The 20728-nt window shown below is 45.9% G+C and overlaps 1 protein-coding gene across 2 annotated transcripts in view; it reads right to left on the bottom strand.

Annotated features, from left to right (window-relative positions):
- The window catches only part of PPP2R2A (protein phosphatase 2 regulatory subunit Balpha), a 90041-nt gene that overhangs the window by 38865 nt on the left and 30448 nt on the right, over window positions 1-20728 (bottom strand). The window lies entirely within an intron of this gene.

The following is a 20728-nucleotide window of genomic DNA, read 5'->3' as shown; positions in this document are numbered from 1 at the left end:
CTGTGCATAGAAACACAGGCTACAATAAAATGTCTGCCCCACGAGGCTTCCAGGGACCCAGGAGGGATCCCTAGGCCTCAGGGACAGACCCGGGCAGGACAGGGGGCCCTGGCAGGAGCCCCCACCAGGTACAAGCCCCCCTCCCCGTACAGCCAATCGTCCAGTCGCCAGCGGTGCACCCCCCCCCCCAGCCCCCATCGCCAGTATCTTACCCAGGGGTAAGATGAAGTACAGATGAAATGGGGGTGCCTAACGGGAAGGAGGGGAACCCAGGGGCCTGACTGACTGTCCCAAAGAGGGGCCCACATCCACCCCAAAACCGTCCAGGGGGACAGCTACTCACCATACAAGGAACCGGGAAGGAAATGCTCCAGACGGATCCCCTCTCTATCGAAATGGGGGGGGGGGGGTTTGTCGGCCAGGAGGAATGATGGTATGCGACCTCGCAAGACATTTACCTCGCAGGCCATCCCTCGTCCAGTGGGGCTAAGTCGCGGCCGACCTAGCGCAGAGCTGAGGCCTGCGTGCGCTCACTGGTCAGACAGGGGTGGCCACTGGATCTAGATTATGCAGCCCGTCGCCCATTTTGGCAGTGAATTGTAGATCTCACAGGAAAAATACAGGAGAAAAAATTCTATGTAAAAAGAGAAGAAATTTACCAGGACCAGAGATTCCAGCAGGGAAACTAGGTCCTTACTCCTGACTAGGCAGAAAAAAAAAAACTGAGTACATATAGCAGAGAGAGGGAGTATACCCCCTGGGACTGCCCAAAGGCGTAGCCAGATTCTTCTACTGCTTAGTGTCCTACTCCTGTAGGGTGCAGTATAACCCAATGGTTATGAAGATCAAGAGCTGTGTCCATCAATGAACGAAAGAGGAAAAAAGATTAGTTTACAACAGCATACCTCGGTTTTTCAATTGTTGAAGAAAAGCAATTGGTGGAAAAAAGTATAAACAATTTGTTCCTGAAAAACTATTGCAGGAGATGCCCAAAACATAATCTGCACTTTAGGGCAGACATCTGAATAAAGCAATGAGCCACCCACACAAGCAATGTCCAGGGACATTCAAACACCAATGGTACATAAAAAGCCACCAGGTTGCCAAATTGCAAGTAAGCAGCAGTTTTTTTTTTTTACAATGCAATTAAACTTCAAAATTGGCTTGTATAGAAATTCTATAGGTTTTTTATTTTAACAAGTGTGGAGTTTTCCTTTGAGCTTTCATGGCAGGTTTTATTATGACTGATGGCTAGGAGAGGCTGACTTGGCAATGACACATCAGCATTTATGCTCTCCAGCGTAGCAATGAGCCCCACATTTAGTTGGTTACTGACAAAAAAGAACTGAAGTGAGCTAGCACACTATCAACTCTTGAATGGAAACCTGAAACATAGGTAATGTAGTCTGTGCCATCTCTATGCATTTCAAAGGTTGATTTTTAAAATCTTCAGTGGCTGTAAGCATTCTGTTTGCAGGGTTTCTTGTGCATCTTTAGAAGAAGCTTACTTCTGGGACGGTAGCCATGCAGACCAATTTGATGCAGTGTGCGGCGTATGGTCTGAGCACTAACAGGCTGACCCCCACCCCTTCAACCTCTGCAGCAATACTGGCAGCACTCATATGTCTATTTCCCAAATACAACCTCTGGATATGATACTGAGCAAAGGCACTCAACTGCTTTGGTTGACCATGGCGAGGCCTGTTCTGAGTGGAACCTGTCCTGTTAAACCGCTGTATGGTCTTGGCCACTGTGTTGCAGCTCAGTTTCAGGGTCGTGGCAATCATCTTAAAGCCTAGACCATCTTAATGTAGAGCAATTCATTTTTCAGATCCTCAGAGAGTTCTTTGCCATGAGGTGCCATGTTGAACGTCCAATGACAAGTGAAAGCGAGAACCCCAAATTTAACACACCTGAGACCTTGTAACACTAACGAGTCACATGACACGGGGGAGGGAAAATGGCTAATTGGGCCGAATTTGGACTTTTTTTTTTTTTACTTAGGGATGTACTCACTTTTGTTGCCAGAGGTCTAGATATTAATGGCTGTGTGTTGAGTTATTTTGAGTGGACAGAAAATGTACACTGTTATACAAGCTGTACACTCACTACTTTACATTGTAGCAAAGGGTAATTTCTTCAGTGTTGTCACATGAAGCGATATAATAAAATATTTACAAAAATGTGAGGGGTGTACTCACTTGTGTGAGAGACTGTGTGTGTGTATGTGTATGTATGCATGCATGCGCATATATTATATATAAATATGGTGTGACAAAAAATATTGCAACGACCTCCAGAGTCTTTGCAAAAAAAAAAAAAAAAAATTAAATATAATGTTTGGGGGTTCTAAGTAATTTTCTAGCAAAAAATATACTGTCAAAGGCTCCAGCCAGCATAACACCACACCACAGCACAGTGGGAGAGAATTCCCCCATCAACACTGCATCATCTATCAAAACTGCATCATCTATGGGATGCTTAACCTTGAATATTTTTTCTTAAAAACCTAGGTCGTTTAAAATAAATGTTAAACGAATGAGGGAAAAAACCACTAGGTTTTTCTAATAGAAATCATTTACAGAGGCATGAACAGGTTTTTGCTTTTGTTATTTAGAAAAAAAAAAAAAAAAACAAAAAAAAAAACACGTGGATTTCAGAAAAAAATTCTCAATCACATGCAAAGGGCTTTGCTATGATTATTCTCTATGCAACTCTGCACTGGGCACAAAACAGTGAAAATTACATAATTTGCAGCCTTGCTTTTTCCAGAAACAGAAATTACCAGAAGAGATTCAGGTCACCTCCATCACTTCCTCTGTGTCTACATCTTTTAAAGTCACTATCCCAGTGGATATCCTAGTTTAATGCTCTATAGGGTAATACATATGTGCAGCAAGCCACAAGAGATCAATGCTTCATTTAAACTTAGTCCTCATGCACACAGGACTTTTTTTCTCTCCTAGAAGCCAGCAGAAAAAATGCCTGATACGTGTGTCTAAAGCTTTTACAGACGTCAAGAGCTTGGGCGTTAATTTCATTGGCCAGAATTAATTATTATTATTAAAATGAATTCATGCTCAAGCATTAGCTTTTTAGCGGTGTCAAGCATCTTTTTCTTCCCTGTTGCTCCTGGACGCACCGGGTTTTTTTAAAGCTCCTGCCACTAAATGCTGCTAAAAGCCTATGTGTGCATGGACACATAGGCCAACAAGAAGGGATGTTTAGAGGCAGGGGAAAAAAACCCCAGATGCCCCTAGAAGTGGCTGTAAAAATGTTCAGTGCACATGGGGCTTTATGGTTGTGACTCACAGCTCAAAAAACATCACCTCATTTAGTAAATCCTATTATATTATGCAGAGCCAGCACAGTACCAGTTCTAATATGTCCATAGTCAAGCATATAAAATTAACTGGATAAAAGTCTGACACTTCAAATCAAATGCTTTCAGACTTAGTAGTGAAAAAGAAACTGTTGTGAGGGAGACGGAAATTGCTGCAGGTATAAAGTGCACTACCTACAGCAGTCTCCCAACCCCTATCATGGTTAAATCTAAGGCCATTCTCAAACACAAACTCCAACACTTCCTGGCAGGGTCTGGGCTTGCTGCTAATCCTGCTCACCCCTCCTTCAGAGGCCAAATGGAATGCGTAAGACACTTCCTGTCGCCACTGCATGAGATTCAGTCCCAATGCTTTCTCCTGTACTCAGACAGTGATTCTTTTGCTATTGGTAACTTGCCAACATGATTACGGAAAGACTGTTCATCTGCAAATATGGCATCACCTTTCTAGCTCTAAAACGCCGCAGAATTTCACTTGTCAGCTAGGAAGCAGTGAGTGTGACAGCCCACTGGCTGGACTTCGTGCTTTCTTAAACATTCAAAAATGTGAAAATGACAACGCAATGCCAAATGTCTATATCCAATTAGAAGACAGGTCCTAGCAAGCTAGCTGCCAGAGTCCATGGCTGTGGACACTTTTTTCCCCACCACACTCCTTGTATGTTTGCTGCCACAGCTTTCAAAAGCTGTCAACCCAAAAAACTAGCTAAATCTCTGCAAAAGCCAATCAAAATAGCCCTAAGGAAATTACTGTAAATATACAGGACCCAGAAGCAGAGTCAAAGGCAATGGTGGGGACCAGAGCGATGACTGAATTGGTCATTGCATGAGGCAAATGTGCCATAATGTGCAAGTATGCTGTACACTAATTTGTTGGATTTCTTGCAGCGTCAACTGGTACTTTTCTTCAGAGATGTACTGCATTTGTTTTGTTTTTTTTTTTGCACCTAGACATTACCTATGAAAAAAAAAGCCCCTGCTCCTTAAAGACAGGGCTTTAATATTCATGCAGTTAAAGCAAGGGACTGAGAAACAAGATGGCAAACTTGACTCTAGGGACAGCAGATCTGGACAGTTTGGTAGGGTCAAGAGCGCTCCTGCTAGAAGTCTCACTAGGTCAGCATACCACATCGACCTGGGCAAATGAAGATTACTGGAATGCACTTCATCTCGATCCTGTAGAACAGGCAAGGTGGAAGATTCAGGAGAGGAAAGGCATAAATCGGGGTGTACTAATCCAGCAGAGCAACAGGAGCACCAACCACTTCTGCCAAAAGATCCCTGCACTTGGATACAAACCTGTCCAGTTTGATGATGATCTTGGAGACCAGGAGATACACATTCAGCATACCCCACCCTGTAACATGCCCTGGAAACCCTCAAGGTAAAAAGACCACTTTCCTGGGTCCATATGCAACTGGCCGAACATTTGCCTGACAATTGTTTACACCTGGAACATACACGATTGAGGAAGCAGCAACGTGTAGTTCTTCTCAGGATAGGAACCACTCACTCTCTTGCTGCAGCGGAGACTTGTGGTTCCTGGCAGATGGTTGATCTATATCACAGCCGTGGTATTGTCCAACTCTATTCAGAACTGATGGCCCCCCCAAGAAGGGCAGCGCTTGGAACTGAAAATTCCAGATCTCTAACCCCAATTTTACGGCTAGTCGTAAAAACTTTTTGTATGCTGGGTGAATAGGGATGTGCAAGTAGGCATTTTAAGTCCAGCGTTGCCATAAAGCACCCCGGGTAAAGCAGATTCCGTATGGAAAAGATTGATTCCATGAGAAAGTTTGTATTGATCAAGTGATTTAGAAAACGAAGGTTAAATATCAGGCGGCATTTCCCCCTTTTTAATCACAAAGATATGGCTTTTTTATTACAAAGCTATGGGAGTAAAAACCCCTGCCCTCGGAACCGGGAGCAGAATGTTCTGATCTACCAAGTCTCTTAACTGGAGACTCAAGGCAGGTGCCTTTACTCGATCTCTGGGCAGGCTGGTGACAAACAATCTCTCTGGCGGCTGGGAATTGAATTCCAGTCTGTGCCCCCTGGTCACCAGATCCAAAATGAAAGGGCTTGAAGTGATTCCCGTCCACTGTGGGAGGAAGGCCCTTAATCTTCCACCCACTTGGCGGCAGGAGTCATTGTAGCTTGGCAGGCTGCTGAGGGGGGTTACACAAGACATCCCCCCACCTCTGCCTTTGTGGCATGTCCAATGCTTCTTGGGTCAGGCCTCCATCTCTCGTATGGCCTCCCCTCTCAGGCACCCTGTTGTCTGCCCCCCTGCCCTCAAAAAAAAAAAAAAAAAAAAACAACTTTCGGGGAGTCAGATTTTTCTTTTCTGGGAACTTTTCTGTCAGTCCTATGCTCCAGAGCTTCTTGTAACCCTGGGCCAGAGATGGTAGCCTGTTAGGGGAAGACCACAAAGGGGCAACTTAAAAGAGTCTCATGACCATGTCTAAATCCAGAGACTTCTTCAGGCCAAATTGATCAAAGCCGAGGTCCTAGCTGCCATCCTAACCGACTCAGCGGAGGAATCTGTCAGAAAACCTACTGCCCGGAAAAGAAGTGGGAAAGATTTAATGATCTGAGCCCTTGGTGTCCCAGCAGACAGGTGGGTTTGTATTTGTGAAAGCCATAACTCAAGGTTCCTGGCTACACAAGTAGACGCTACGGCCGGTTTACAACCAATAATGGATGCCTCCCAGGCCCTGCGCAAAAGAATATCCCCTCTTTTATCCATGGGGTCTCTAAGCATACCTATGTCATGAAAAGCTAGATCAATATACTTGGAAATTTTTGAAAGAGGCGCAATCAACTTAGGATAAATTTTTTCTACAGCTGCGCCATGTGGTCATCAAAAGGAACTCCGTAGCTGCCAGGTACACCCTATTTGCCCAGACCACATCCAAGGTATGCAAGGTAATTACCGCCCAATGTTTATCCTGGGAAACAAGAAAGGCAACACAATGTTTTCATTCACATGACAGTCAGATACCACCTTAGGATGAATGACAGGAGCGAAGCATCACCTTATCCTTGTGAATCACCATACAAGGTGAACTACAGGATAATGCCACCAGTTTTGACACCCTGCACGCAAAAGCGATAGCCACCATAAAAGGCCACCTTCTGGGGCAGCGCAAGAAGGTAAAACCTCCCGAATATTTTCAATGGGAGGCTTCTGTAGAGCTGAAAGCACCACATTAAGTGTCAGGGTGCAAATGGAACCCGCACTGAAGGAACCAAATCTCAGACACCTTGAAGAAAAGTATGTGCCAGGGAATGTGAGGCCAAAGGTCATTGGAAAAGGACCACCAAAGCCGATATATATGGCCCTTGATGGTACTCAAGGCAAATTTCTGTTCAACCCCCCGTAAAAGGAAGGTTAAGATCCAATCCACCGAGAAGGAGCGAGGATGAACCCCAAGAGACTCATACCACGCATTGTACGTCTTCCACGTACGATGGTAGATCTTCCTAGAAGTAGATTTCCTAGCTTTCAACAGCGTAGGAATAACCGACTCAGTTAAACCTCCATCCTTCAGCACCTGACGCTCAACAGCCAAGCTGCAAAGTCAGCGACTGTAAAGCAGGATGGAAGATCAGTCCTTGGGACAGTCAATCATCCCTGAGAGAAAGCCCTCCCAAGGAGCATCTGCAACCAGCCGTACCTGATCTGCGTATCAAGACCAGCGAAGTCAGTCTGGACGGAATCCCTTCTACTTTGATCCTGCACAGGAGTAGTGGCAGATATTTGAGAGGGCTGGAACAAAAATCTGTCAGCCGACCTTAGAATGCCGGCTACTTACCGAGCCTCCAGGACACCAATTGTGCCCCCTTGGTGATTGACAGACCATGTCTGTGGCAGTGTCCAAGTTAATTCATACTGGACACTCCTGAAGAGGAATTGTCCAATGAGCCAGACAAAGGCTGATCGTTCGGAGTTCCAGAACATTAATCGTCAGTTTCGACTCTGCCAGAGTCCAGACCCCCTGAGCACATCTGTGCAGAGGACGCCTCCCCACTCGGACAGTCTGGTATCCGTGGTGACAGCCGTCCAGTACAGGGGGAGAAAGAATTTTCCCTGTCGAAGTGCCAAAGAACGAAGCCATCTCGAGAGACCGTGGGTCCTTGTCCCATCTCACCAGAATCTCTTTAGCAGAGATCCTGTGTGGAACTGTGCAAACAGACAGCCTCGAGGGTGGACACCATCAGGCCCAGCACCCGCATGCAAGCCCAGAGGGATGACTGTCTGCTTAATAACAGAAGCTGAATTGCCTCCTGGAATGTCTGGAGTTTTTCCAGAGGAAGAAACACTGGCTGATAGTACCGTTTTTATGGACAGAACCAAAGCAGACTCCTGAAGGTTCAGAATCCAACCAAACTCCCTCAGAGTTCACAGAGCAATCTCCAGTTGTCCATCAGAGCAGTCAGAGACTTCGCTCGCAGAAGATCGTCCAGGTACCCCAGTACAACAATCTCCCACTGACTCAAACAATGCCAGCACTGGGCCAACACTTCTGTCTACGCCACAAACCGGTAATGCTCCTCGCCCACGGCAAAACAAGAGTGTTGGTGAACGTCACATATTAGAATGTGCAGGTAGGCGTCCTTGATGTCGATAGAATCGAGAAGAAATCCCCTGACGTAGGGACGTCACTACCGTGTGAATGGACTCCACGCAGAACTTCTGTACTTGCACCGCCAGTTTAGCGCCTTGAGGTCCAGAATTGGATGTACCTTCCTTCCTTCCTGGGAACTGTAAAGAGGTTTGAGTAAAAACCCCTGAAAACATTCTGAAATCGGAACAATCACCGCTTGAAGGAACAAGTCTTGCACTACCCTAAAGAGACCTGTAAGTGATTTTGGGACAAATGCAGGTTGGAAGCGAAGAACTTTTCCAGGGGATAAGACCGAGTGCGATCTCATAGCATGAGTGAATAACTTCGTGGACCCAGGTGTCCTATTCCAGGGAGGTTCATGGACCCGGAAACCAGCGAAGACGTTCCCCCCCCACCCCAGAAACGGGTGAGGGCACCCCCTCATGCAGAGGCAGCCTCGTCTGGAATAGCCAGCTCGTGGCTTGCCAGACTAGGTGCTCTTGGAACCTCCGCCCTGACTTTTGATTCCTTGTCTTGAGACCCTGAGGGACAAAAAAAAAACACAACCTCTTCTGAGCCAAGGAGAATGGCCCACATCTACGACGGGGCTCCTTGCCCTTGGCACCCTGTGGAAGAAGAGTACTTTTCCCTCCTGTGAGACCCTTAATGTCATCCAAGGAGGTTCCAAACAGGCAATCCCCTACAAGGGGGGGATTCGGGTCAGATGAGGCCTTTTTAGAAATCTGGTCCGCAGACCAGTATTTCAGCCAAATAATACGCCGCAGGACTACTGCTGATACAGACAGCCTAGCTGCATCCAAGAGGCATCACAGATAAACTGTAGCCCCTGGACCTACTGATCCGCCAGGTCCGTAAAGACAGGGGGAAGCCGTTTCCCCTAGAGGTCCCGGCGTAAACTTTTAGCCCATTCGGTCAGAGCTTGGTACCGTAGGGGCAATAGTAAATACCGGCCTAAGTGCCGAACTAGCCACAGTGAACAGGGTCAGAGCCTCCACCCTCCTATCAGCTGGATATTTAAAGGCTGGGGACTCCTCAACAGGAATGAAGGTAGCTTTATTTAACCTGGAAACTGACGAGTCCACTACAGGTGGGACCGTCCACCTTTAACGCAGTCATAAGGATACCGCAAGCTTGAAAAATTTAGGAACCACTGCGTTTTGGACCCCAATGTTTTGTGACAATGTTGTCAAAGTAAGCGGAAAAGAGAACACCCTCGCCGCTTTGGAGTGTCTGTGGATGCCAAAAGGGACCAGCGCCTCTGACGCAGCATCAGCCGCAACCTCCATTTTTAAAGTGTCACGCACTGACCCAAACCGGGCATCCACAGGTGCGTGGATGCAAACCCAGTAGGGTCGCTATATACCAAGCTCACACGGAAAATATAACAATCAGGGGAGGACGCCAACTGCGATCCCGCAAAGGGGATGCCGACCAAGGGCCCACGATTGGACCCCGCAAAAAAACAAGGGGGGTCGCCCTCCATAGAGGGCATAATAATAGGCGATAGCCCCCTTAAAAAGGGGCCGCCACCACAATGCACAGGCAGGGTACCCTTACGGTCCGCAGCATTAAAAGAGGCAGGTGCCCCACACAATAATGGTGGCAAGGCTGCCAAAAAATGAAGCGCCCCCACAGCGCCACCCCTTCCAAGGGAGGCGACAAGCTGACCACATAGAGGCCCAGCCACAAGTGTATGGATCCCAGCCGGACAGAAGCCAAAAGGAAGAATGGGGGCTTCAACTAAACGCACTGGGGCCACCCCCCAACGGAGGCACCCGACTTGGCTGCATGGTCTAGTATGCCGTAGGTTGCCGCCTAAATTTCTGTGGGCGCCCACCTGCTTACATGCAAGTCCCCCCCGGAGCCGACCACCAATGGGCAGTAAATGGGAGGGTGGATGCCCAAACGGGAGGCAGTGGCTACAGCAATCCTCATAGGGGCCGCCTCACTTAGTTTCCGACTAGTTGGCCGCAAAGCCACGGCCTAAATTTTTGGCCCGATGCGGCCGCGTGAGGTGCTACATGCAGATGCTAAACTATCCACTCCCCCAGCCCAACAACCACCACAGGGAGCCCAGAGGATATCCCTGCCGTAGTCACCAACCCCCAAGGGTGGCAGGGAACCCTGCTCAACACCCCGTTGCACACCAGGAAAACCTCGGTCAGCAGCAACTCCAACCCCCGCCCCCTCCCCTAACCTTAAGAGCATGTGGCAACAGCCAACTTATAACCTTACCCGGGGGCGGAAGATCCACAGTGACCAACAAAATTTTAGAGGCCAACCATACAAGGGAGGGGCACAAGTCCACCTCAAAACCGCTAAGGAGTAGAGGGGGAACAGCTACATACCATACCAGGACAGACCACCGCTCCATCACAATGTGGGTGCTGTCGGCCAGGAGGAAACGCTGCGACTCAGGCCAAAGCCAGTTCGTATGCGCCCTCGTGAGATCTTAAACTCGCAGGCCAGCCCCCGTCCTGTGGGGCTATGTCACGGCCGACCTAGCGCAGGAGCTGCGGTCTGCACGCACTCACTGGTCAGACCCTAAGGATTTAGATTATCCAGTTCCTCGCTCAGTCCGACACTTGATTGTAGATCACAGAGGAGCAAAATAATAAAAAAGAGGAAAAAAAATTTAAAAGAAAAAATTGCAAGGACCAGAGATCCTAGCAAGGAACTAGGTCCTTACTCATGACTAGGTGGAAAAAAAACTGAATGCCTATAGCTGAGAGTGGGTGTATACCCCCTGGGGCCATCCCATAGAAGTAGTCAAGCTTTTTCCTGCCTAGGGTCCTACTCCGGTAGGGGGCAGTATAACCCAATGGTTAAGAAGAATCAGGAGCAGTTCCTGTCAATGAACAAAAGAGAAAAATGGTTTTCTCTCAGGATTCTCCAATTCCAATCTAATTGTATATAGAAGGGAACTGTGCACAGGAAAAACCCTGGCTTTCTTCTTATGCATTCCTTCATATACAAGATTGTGTTTTGACAATTGAACCTTTTCCTCTTTAATATCAAGCGTGACAGACAGCTTTTAACAAACCAACATTTCTAGTGACAACTAGAGCCCCTGAGGGAATCCCTATCCTTAGGCTCTTCCCCCGATCATTCCTGTGAGGAATGGGGTGACCTAGTCTCCTCTGAATCCTCACTTTCCGCACCCTGCGGCGGAGCTCCAGCTATAGTCCTATCTAAGGCCTGACTGAGTTAGAGTCTACATCTTATCAATCAGGGTCTTGAAGGAACTAAAAAGGTAGAGGAGAGCTAATTTCTAACTGAAGTGAGCATCTTTTGAGAGGATATAGTTGAGTCCCTTCACTAAACTGTCTATGCACGTGCGGCAGACCACCTCCACGAGTAGCTTAGCCCTGCAAACTGCACATTTCCTCTTGGGTGGTTGTGCCTGGACCTTGTCCACAGCCTTGGGACTGCAAACAAAACATAAAAGAAAGCCTAGTTTGATTATCAGGCCATCCAGGTCTCCAAAACACACCCCAATGCAGGGGAGAGGAAAGGTGCTCCTTCACCAAGTCCCACAAAGTTTATGGAGAAGAAAAAGTCCCACAGGACATGCAAGAGGGAAGAGTCCCCAGGCTTAGCTGAGTCTGCATCCGCTGCGTGAGAAGTAGCTGCAGAGGAGTCCATCCTGCTCCTCTTTGTGTTACACAGCCTCTGCTGGGTGTCACAAACTACACCAGCCGCCCAGCAGTCCCGTTTACGCCTTTAAGGAGACTGGAACCAGCGTCTCCGGTGCCCTCTAATGACGTCACCGCGACCAGAAATGGTGCTACGCCACTTCCTTTGGGCCACCGTGGAACGCAGGAGTTCCCCCCCCCCCCCTTCCACCCTACATGCGATTGGATTGGCAACTGCTCTCTCATTTCCCCCTGCTCGGCCAGCCACACTGCTGGCAAGAATGCCGTCATCTGAGGATGCATCATGTAAGGTGGCCAGAGACCACCCCGCCTGCTCCCCTGACATCAACAGCAGTCTTGGCCCTCCCCGGGCATGGAGAACAGGCAAAAAGCAGCCACCACAAACCTGCAGGTATGAGGTATCGAACTGGGCAGGAGAAGGCTCTACCAAGTCTCCATAGGACAGATCATGAGACCCAAAGAACCAAGTTCCAGAACATGTTACCCCCCGTCCAAAGGAAACACTAATACTGAAGGGGGAGGACTAGGACTGCTCTTTATCTGGTGTGGTTAACGTGTTCTCTGTCCTGGTAGGAGGAGCCCTAGGTCTCATGGGCTGTCCTAGAAGACAACTTGAGAAACACAGATATGCTGAAAAGATGGGTACATGCAAGCAAGAAACTTATATCCACAGCAGCCAGAAAGTCACCATGGCGCGTGAAGGTACTAACAGATCCAGTTGATTCCATCCAAAATTTGTGGAACAAAATGTAGATAATGGCTTTGAGGTCCATAAACAGGTTAAATCAAAGTCCTTGGAAATGTTTTGCAGCAGAGACCACACTAAAAAATTGTGGTCAAGACGAGGAACCGGACAGAGATCTGCCAGTTTGTGGGAAGAGGAGCACAAAAATTCAAAGAAAGGAGTTCAGCGGGAAATGCTTTGCTGCTTCAGAGACACTATATGACCCAAGGCTGGAAACGGCACTGGCAGAAGCAACAGGCAAATCCACTAGTTTCAGGGTGGTGCACACAGCATTAATTAGGGCTGAAATGATCTCTAAACTTGGGAGTAATAGAAGAACTCCTCATTGTAAGCTCATGAGACAAGGGACTTGAGTGACTCAATCATGAAGTCTCTGTGGTGGATACCCTTAGTAGCTACTGAGACTGCAGTTAAATCAGTACAGAACATGCATATGGCCTCTGTGATCAGTCAACAAATTATTGGGTAATTTTGGCCTTAAAGTCCTGTAAGATTGTAGTAAAAACCTCAGCTGAGAGGACAGATGATCCAGCTACTCCTGACAAAGTCAAGAAGGCCTGAGGATGGTAGAGACTTCAACAGTAAAAAGTACAACGCGACTCAAGGCTGCATAAATAGGTACCATCTGTAGATACTGCGAGCACGTTGTAAGAAAATAAGCCGGGGGGCCCCTGATACAGCGAGCTACCAGAAACATTTCTGAAACTTTTGCTGTCATTTTCAAAAAACACACACAGCACAGACAATAGACAAAGCTACAGAAAAACATGAAACGCCTCAAAGCATAAATTTAGGATAATTTTGTCTACAATCCTAAAGAAGTCTCTGTAATGCAACAAGTTCTAATATTTTAATATGATTATACAATTCTCAAGCAAAACTAAAAGCAAATATTTTTTCTGTAGACAAATTCAGCATGACTAACGCAGAACACCCACATATTCATTGCCCTGGGAAGCGGGCACAGAGAAACATTCCCAATATAAAATGGCTTACACAATGTATGAGAGGAAATGTCACCTAACAAGTTTAAATAAACACCATAGTTTGCTTTATAGTTACACCCATGGGCAAACTGTCAGGATAGAAATATAGGAACAGCAACTGCTGACTTTATTTTGGAAGCGCACATTCTAGGTTGTCATCCTGATCAATGACAGTTAAATGACCCTAAACAAATTTGTGCTTACAAAGTGGCATAACATTTGACAATCACATTCTTATTACAGGCCAATAATCCATCAAGCAGAGAAGGAAGGACGAGGATGACAATCTTGGAGCTTCTACCACAAGTCTGTATACAGTCTAGTGGTAAAATTTGAAGTAATCGGCAAAAAAAAAACAAAAAAAAAAACAAAGAACAAGATCTATGTCCAACCCCTTTTATGCTTGATTACTGGAGGCCATTTATCTTATATTTAACATACAGCCAGCAAATTGTTGGGGACCCCGATATACACATGCTTACTCTAGATTAGGGACATGCATGGTAATGATGAAGGAATAAGCCTGGCTTAACTTTGAACCTGACAGATTCTCTTTACAGATAAAACTGAGGAGGAAGGGGTGATTTAAAAAGACAACTTCAAATGTATACCAAGCCAAAAAAATTGGATTTTTGACTTACCGTAGCTCCCACTTTCAGCTAAAGGCACTCAGATTTGTTACAAGCAGTGTCAGAAGAAAGAGGGGTGGGTGCTGTGTCCTTCAATAAACATCAGAGAAATTGATTTTACGGTAAGTCAAACATCCCATTTTCTCTTTTGTTCATTGACGGACATAGCTCCTCATCTTCTTGACCATTGGGACATCCGAAAGCAGAATCTAACATGAGGGGTGGGAACAGCAAGTAAAAATTCCCAAGGCTCAACTATAAACAACTGGAGCTCACTTGAAAAAAACAAAAACACAAATACACCCTCTAAGTGCCGATTCACACTTATGCGATGCGGGAAGGCTGCAAATTCACAGCCTGTTCCCGCATCGCAAACGCACCCCTGGCAGTTCACACTGCCATATGCGATACGCTGGGGGTGTCAATGAAATGTTAACGACACCCCCAGTTTGATCGCATATCGCAGTGCCATCTTAGAGTTCGCACAAGTGTGAACCACTGTGCGATCCCGATGCGGCTGTAAAAAAGGGTCCTGTGCGTCTTTGCTGCGGGTGCAGTGCGAATTTAGCCAAAGTGTATGGCTGAATTCGCACTGCACAGCCGATAGCATGTAATGAAGGAGCAGTGCGCTCCGACATTACATGCGATCGCCGCAGCCGCACATATGTGAACCGGCACTAAGAGGACCAGGTCCTCTAAACAGCAGCCAGCAAAACCTTGTTCCCAAAAGAAGCATCCACCTTTGTAAAAGTGTGCAAACGACCAGGTGGCCGTCTTGCAAACCTGCATCACTGATGCCTGATGAAGGCCCAGGAAGCACTAAGTGCCCGAGTAGAGTGTGCTTTAACAGGGAAAGGAGGAAGCTGACCCTTTAATTGAATAGGCCTGAATCCCTGTCTGTCTAATCCATCTGGAAATGGTCGCAGCAGAAGCAGCCAACCCTTTGAGGTCCATCCGTAAGTACAAAGAGTATGACTTCCTAAAAGACTTCGTAGCTGCCAGGTACACCCCCCGATTGCCCGAACTACATCCAGGGTAGAAAGGCAATTTCCTTAGGATGTTTAGGCCTTGGACATAAAGAAGGCAACACAATGTCTTCATTCAAATGGAAATCAGAGACAACCTTTGGAAGGAACGACAGACTGGGACAAAGAACAACCTCATCTCTGTGAACCACCAGGTAAGGTGGACAAGAAAATGCCGCCAGCTCTGACAGCATGTGTACAGAAGTAATAGCCACCAAAAATGCCACCTTCTGGGACAACATAAGCAGGGGAACCTCCCAAAGACTTTCAAAAGGAGGTTTCTGAAGAACTGACAGCACCAAATTGAGGTCCCACGGTGGCTATGGAGACCGCACTGGAGGACCCAAGAGTACAACTTCCTGGAGAAAGGTACACACCAAGGAATGTGTGGCCAATGGACGTTGAAAAAAAAAAAAAAAAACGCTAAGGCCGAAACCTGGCCCTTGATGGTACTCAAGGCCAGGCGCTGCTCAACCCCCCCATTTGGTGGAAAGCAAATATCAGAGCCACCGAAAAGGAGTGAGGGTGAACCCCAAGAGACTCACACCACGCAATGTACACCTTCCAAGTACAATGGTAGATCTTCCTAGAGGTAGATTTTCTAGCCTTTGAAAGCGTAGGAATCACCGATTCAGACAAACCTCTATCCTTCAGCACCTGGCTTTCAACAACCAAGCCATTAAAGCCAGCGACTGTAAAGCAGGATGGAAGACTACCCTTGGGGCAGCAGATTTTCTGAGAGGAAGCCCCCAATGGAGCATCTGCGATCAGCCGTACCCGAACTGCGTATCAAGACCGGCGAGGTCAGTCTGGACGGAATCCCTTCTACCAGGTCGGAGAGGCCACTCTGGAGCCACCAGAATGACCACAATCCCTTCCCCCTTCCTCCTGCACAGGAGTCTTGTCAGAAGTTTGAGAGAGGGGGGGAAGGTGTAAATCAGACGATACTGACTCCAAGGGGCCACTAAGGCGTCTGTGGCGTCAGCTACAGGATCCTGAGACCGTGCCACAAACCTCTGTACCTTCCGGTTGAGACGAGAGGCCAACAGGTCTACCCCACCAGAGACACAACTGATGAAAACACCTCTGGACGAAGCAACCATGCCCCCTGGTCCAACACCTCTAGTGTGAAACTGTGCAAATGGAACCGTCTCAAAAGGGTAGGTACCATCCGGCCCAGCAACCGCATGCAAGCCCAGAGGGATGACCGTCTGCTGGACAACAAAAGCTGAATTGCTTCCTGCAAGTTCTGGAGTTTTTGCAGAGAAAAAAAACACTCTGGCTGAGACAGAGTCCAGAGTCAGACCCAGATAGTCCAAGTTTTGTGGATGGAACCAGAGAAGACTTCTGAAGGTTCAGAATCCAACCGAAACTCCCTCAGAGTTCGCAGAGTTATCTCCAAGTTGTGGATCAGAACAATCGGAGACTCTGCTCACAGATCGTCCAGGTACCAACAGTACCACAATCCCCCACTGATGCAACAATGCTAACACCGGGGCCAATACTTTTGTGAAGACCCAAGGAGCGGGGGGGGCGAGACTAAAGGGTAACACCACAAACTGATAATGCTAGCCGCCCACGACAAAGCGGAGGAAGCGCTGGTGACCGCTGGTGCGCTGCAACATTGGGTTCACATTATTTTAAAGGTTGATGTGTTGCCATCTTTGGATGCTTTTTTTGACAAGAACGTTTTGCAGGCCCGTTTCCTTGTTCCACCCCTTCGGGGAAGGGGGGGTCGTTTGGCATGTTTGCTCCATTTTTTTATTTTCCCATCCCTTACTGAGGCGCTGCTTTAGGACATGGTCCTATGGTCAAGAATAGAAGAGCTGCGTCCATTAATGAATGCAAGAGAAAACTGAATTTTGTTACTCACAGTAGAATTCCTTTCTGAATTCAATAAGAGACACAGCTTCAAAATCCCTTTCGGAGTTCAATGAGAGACACAGCTTCCCCCACTGAATTGAAGAGTGCAAAATCTGATGCAGCTGTGCATGGTAGCCAATCAGCTTCTAACTTCAGCTTGTTCAATTAAGCTTTGACAAAAAAAAAAAAAAAAAACTGGAAGCTGGTTGGTTATTATGCAGAGCTGCACCAGATTTTGCACTCTCCAGTTTTAGAAAATCAATGACTAAATGACAACCTCAATCTTTTACTGCACCAGCAGACGCCTCCAGCCACACTTCTAGGCTAAGGAAGAATAATCCCTCAAAACTGCCCCTTGCGTACAGGAAAATGTCAGATGATTTAGATATAGTTGTGCTCAGAAGTTTGCACACCCTGGCAGAAATAATGAAATTTTGACATATTGGGAATAGGACTAATCATGCCAAAAATACTGTCTTTTATTTAAGGATAGTGATCATATAAAGCCATTTATTAGCATTTGGTTGTTTGGCTCCTTTTTGAATCATAATGAAAACAGAAATCACCCAAATGGCCCAGATCAAAAGTCCACACCCCCTGGAATGTTTGGCCTTGGTACAGACACACAAGGTGACACAAACACGGGTTAAAGTGACAATTATAGGCCAATTTTCCACATCTATGGCTTTTTAAATTGCAAATAGTGTCTGGTGTATAAATAGCCAATGAGTTTGTAAGCTCGCATGTGGATGCATTGAGCAGGCTAGATACTGAGCAGAAGAACTGTCAAAAGAACTGTGTAACAAGGTAATGGAACTTCAAAAGGATAGAAATTGATATAAACAGATACCCAAAGTCTTGAATATGCCAGTAAGTACCGTTCCATTACCTACTAAGTGAAAAATTTGGTGCTCTCTTGATACCAACCCAAGGTCAAGTAAACAAAGAAAGATTGCAGCCACAACTGCCAGAAGAATTGATCGGGATACAAAGAAAAACCCACAGGTAACCTCAGGAGAAATACAGGCTGCTCTGGAAAAAGACGGTGGGGTTCAGTTGACAGAAAGAGGACTTTACTGCACCAATGCCACAAAAAAGCCCAGTTACAATATGCCCAGCAACACCTTCACATTCCTCTCAGCTTCTGACACACTGTAATCTAGAATAAAGGCTTCGTTCTGGCAACTCGACCATGCAGATCATTTTTGTTCAAGTATCCTCTTATGCTTCTTCAAAACAACCACACTTTTTCCAGAGCAGCTTGCATTTCTCCTGAGGTTACTTGTGGGTTTTTCTTTGTATCCCAAACTATTTTCCTGGCAGTTGTGGCTGCATTCTTTTCCAGTATACCTGGCCTCAGCATGGTATCAAGAGATCCCCAAATGTTTTCCTTCTAAAGTAATTGAACAGTACTGACTGGCATATGCAAGATATTTTTTATATTATTTTCTATCTTTATAAAAAAGATCAATTTCCTTGTTACGCAGGTCTTTTGACATTTCTTTTCTGCTCCCCATGGCTCAGTATGTAGCCTGGTCAGTGCATCCAAGTGAGAGCTAACAAACTCCTTGACCATTTATACAAGGACACTAATTCAAATTTAAAAAGTCCAGATGTGGGAAAATAAACTTTGTCACTTTAGCCTGTGTGTGTCACCTTGCTTGTCTGTACTAAGGCCAAATATTCCAGGGAATGTAAACTTTGATCAGGGCCATCTGAGGGATTTCTGGTATGATTTAAAAAGGAGCCAAAACAACTGTGATAAATAAAGGTCTTCATATGATCGCTATCACTAAATAAAAAACAGTTTTTGTCATGATCCATCATATTTTCAAAATGTCTTCAAAAGTTCACAATTTTTGCCAAGGTATGCAAATCCCTTTTTTATTTAAAAAGGGATCAAAGTCTTTGCCAAGTAACTATAGACCTTTTAGTTTAACTTCTATAGTTGGGAAGATATTGGAGAGTTTAATAAAAGACCACAGATAAATTTGCTGGAAAAAAATATTTTAAGCAACAGACAGCATGGATTCATGAGAGACAGAAGTTGTCAAACAAACCTGATTTCTTTTTATGAGGAGGTAAGTAAAACCTTGGACAGAGGGGTGGCTGTGGATGTAGTATACTTGGATTTTGCCAAAGCGTTTGACACAGTTCCCCACACACGTCTAATGTGTAAGGTAAAGTCTACAGGCTTGGAAAGATCAGTTTGCAAATGGATAGAAAATTGGCTAAAAGATAGAATTCAGAGAGTAGTGGTTAATGATTCTTACTCTGAATGGTCTAAAGTTACCAGTGGTGTACCCCAGGGTTCAGTGTTGGGACCCTTACTTTTTAATATCTTTATAAATGATATAGGGTCTGGGTCTGGGATTAAAATTTACTACCAATTTAACTTTCAGTCTTTGCAGATGACACCAAGCTTTGTAGTGGAATAACTTCTTTACAGGATGTCTCCAACTTACAAGCTGACCTCAATGTTTCATTGGGCAACTATGTGGCAAATGAGGTTTAATGTTGATAAATGTAAAGTTATGCACCTGGGGGCTAAGAATATGCATGCATCATACATACTAGGTGTAGTAGAACTGGGGGAATCCATAGCGGAGAAGGATCTGGGTGTTCGGGTAGATCATAAGCTTAATAATAGCATGCAATGCCAAGCTGTTGTTTCCAAAGCAAGCAAAGTCCTTTCTTGTATTAACAGAGGCATTGACTCCAGAGAGATGTAATTTTGCACCTGTACAAATCATTAGTAAGACCTCATCTGGAATATGCAGTTCAGTTTTGGGCACCAGTTCCTAAAAAGGATATTGGGGAACTGGAGAAAGTGCAGAGAAGGGCAACCAAACTGATAAGAGGCATGGAGGACCTCAGCTATGAGAAAAGATTAGAGGAACTGAATGTATTCTCTCTTGAGAGTGGGGGGATATGATCAACATGTATAAATACATAAGGGGTCCATATAGTGAGCTTAGGTTTGAGTTGTTCACTTTAAGGTCAACACAGAGGACAAGGGGGCACTCTTTACGTCTAGAGGAAAACAGATATCGAATATGAAAAGGTTTCTTCACCATAAGAGCTGTGAAAATGTGGAATAGACTCCCTCCAGAGGTGGTTCTGGCTAGCTCACTAGATTGCTTTAAAAAAGGCCTGGATTCTTTCCTGGGTGAACATAATATAAATGGGTACAAACGTTTTTTTTTTTTTTTTAGGTAAAGTTGATCCAGGGAATATCCGATGGCCTCTCGGGGGATCAGGAAGGAATTTTTTTTCCCTGCTGTGGCAAATTGGATCATGCTTAGCTGGGGTTTTTTCGCCTTCCTCTGGATCAACTGCAGGTATAGGATTGTGTAAATGGGAATTGTATGGTTGGGTTTTCAATACTGTTTTGTTTTTTTTTATGGTTGAACCGGATGGACTTGTGTCTTTTTTCAACCTAACAGTATAACTATGTAACTATTTAAGTACAGCGTCGCACGACCTTGCAATTGTTAGTTAAAGCAACACAGTGCCTTCTACTGATTGATGGAGTTCTCTCACCCCACCGTGAATTGACTTACCCAACTTTTTAGCCCTAATCCACCCACCCAAATACCCCCCCCCCCCTTTTGTTTTTCCCCTCTTCCCTCCGTCTTTTTCTCTCTTCTTTCTGGTTCTCTTTTCTGTCTTTTCAAAGATCGGTAACAATTGAGCAGTTTTCCATCAAGTTATCATTAAGTGTTATCTTGGAGGTTTTCCATGTCTTGGGATTACTTCCCGGAATTACACTAACGTGCCAGCAAAAAAATAGCCTGGTCAGGAAGGTGGTAAAACCTTACGGAGCTGAAGTGGGCAAAGCTGCTCCCAC

The sequence above is a fragment of the Pelophylax lessonae genome (genome assembly GCF_965119305.1).
Source record: "Pelophylax lessonae genome assembly, chromosome: 4".
NCBI lineage: Eukaryota > Metazoa > Chordata > Amphibia > Anura > Ranidae > Pelophylax > Pelophylax lessonae.
This window is presented reverse-complemented; position numbering and strand designations above follow the sequence as displayed.